This window comes from Protobothrops mucrosquamatus, unplaced genomic scaffold (genome assembly GCF_001527695.2).
Source record: "Protobothrops mucrosquamatus isolate PMUCROS unplaced genomic scaffold, P.Mucros_1.0 scaffold242, whole genome shotgun sequence".
Taxonomy (NCBI): Eukaryota; Metazoa; Chordata; class Lepidosauria; order Squamata; family Viperidae; genus Protobothrops; species Protobothrops mucrosquamatus.
Genome location: NW_015386592.1, coordinates 578,761 through 580,565, shown reverse-complemented (window position 1 = coordinate 580,565; position 1,805 = coordinate 578,761).

The window sequence follows — 1,805 nt, the reverse complement described above, 5'->3', positions numbered from 1 at the left end:
TTACAGGAGACGGGCTGGAAAGCCAAGCTGAAGTCACTGGTCATTCACAGGGCACTTCACCTAGAGCAAGCGGCAACGGGGATAACAATACAAACTCTCCAGGTCTGAGAAGGTCGCTCAGGGTAAGAGGCCCTCCCAAATACCTAGCCGATTATGTAAGGTGAGCAGGTACATAGCAATAGCTGACCTGAATGCACTGTCTGGTTGTATTTAATGAAAACAAGGTCGGGGGGGTCACTGGATCTGGTTCAAAAGAACAGTCCCACACCTTATACATTGTGTAACTTTATTTCATTATTAATTATATTACCATCTATAGGATGGCGTCCATGTGGGCACAATCTTATTTCATCCAGGGGGAAGGGGTGTTGTGTCCTGAGCCTGCAAGATGCAGGCTCGGGACATTGCAAGAGTCCCGGGCATTTGCAGAAGCTGCCCGGGACCAGACTGAGCGGCGCCAGCCTTGCGTGCATGCGCAAGGCGGGAAAAGCCCGCCTCATGATTGGTTGAACTTGCCCGGGGATCAGAGGGTATAAATAGAGGCCTGCGTGCCTCTGCTCTGGTTGTTCGTAGAGTGGAGCAAACAATAAAGATTGTTGGAGATGATTCGTCTCAAGCGCCATTATTCTCAGGATTTAACAGCAAGGACATATGAATGCTTTTAGCTAACTTCTATTTTATTGAGGTGAATATTTTAATTATGCGGAACACAGGGATGGACCAGACCAAGTCCATTATCCAGATAAGAACTGCTGGCAACTACATAGCATAATTATAGTATGGATGGAATAATTAACAGGAAAAAATGTCCCATAAGAGACATCAAATCAAATCAAATCAACCTTTATTGTCAAAGTACAACATGTGTACAATGAGATTGGCTAAGCCTTCTTCGTGCATCCCCCCCCGACACAATTCACAGTGACAACAACACACAATCTTTTTTTATAAAGATTTTATTGGTTTTTTTAAATAAACATATGTTAATTTTTCCAATCAATGAGTTGTCTGGGATTAGCTATGCTAATACATATTCAATTCCTAATCCTTCATTCTTTCCTCTAACCAACAATAAAATAAGTCCCAAATTTGATAGTAGTCTGTGTCTTCTTTATCTTTCAGTCTCATAGTTAATCTGTCCATCTCTACACATTCCAGTATTTTCCTGATTATTTCTTCTTCTGATGGCAATCCTTCATTCTTCCAGTATTGTGCGAAAATTATTCTTGCTGCTGTGGTGATGTGTAAATAAAGACTCTGCTTATTAATCTTTTCAGACATTATTTATTTATTTATTTATTTATTTATTTATTTTAATTTATATCCCGCCCTTCTCCCGGACGGGACTCAGGGCGGCTCACAACATATATTTAAAACAAAGGTGTATATACAATCCCCCCCTATAAAACCAAATTAAACCGAATTTTAGAGTTGTGTTGTTTACAAATTCCTTAAAATGAACCCAATATAAAATCCTCCCTAGGCCAGGTCCGCTTGCTGGAAAAGCCATGTCTTGAGGGCGCGACGGAAGGTAAGGAGATCCGGAATCGTCCGAATCTCAGGGGGTAGTTCGTTCCAGAGGGCAGGAGCACCCACAGAGAAGGCACTCCCCCTGGGGGTCGCCAGCCGACACTGCTTGGCCGACGGCACCCTGAGGAGACCCACTCTGTGGGAGCGTACCGGTCTATGGGAGGGAATCTGCGGCAGAAGGCGGTCTCGGAGATAACCGGGTCCTATGCCATGAAGCGCTTTAAAGGTGGTAACTAACACCTTAAAGCGCACCCGGAAGGCCACTGGCAACCAGT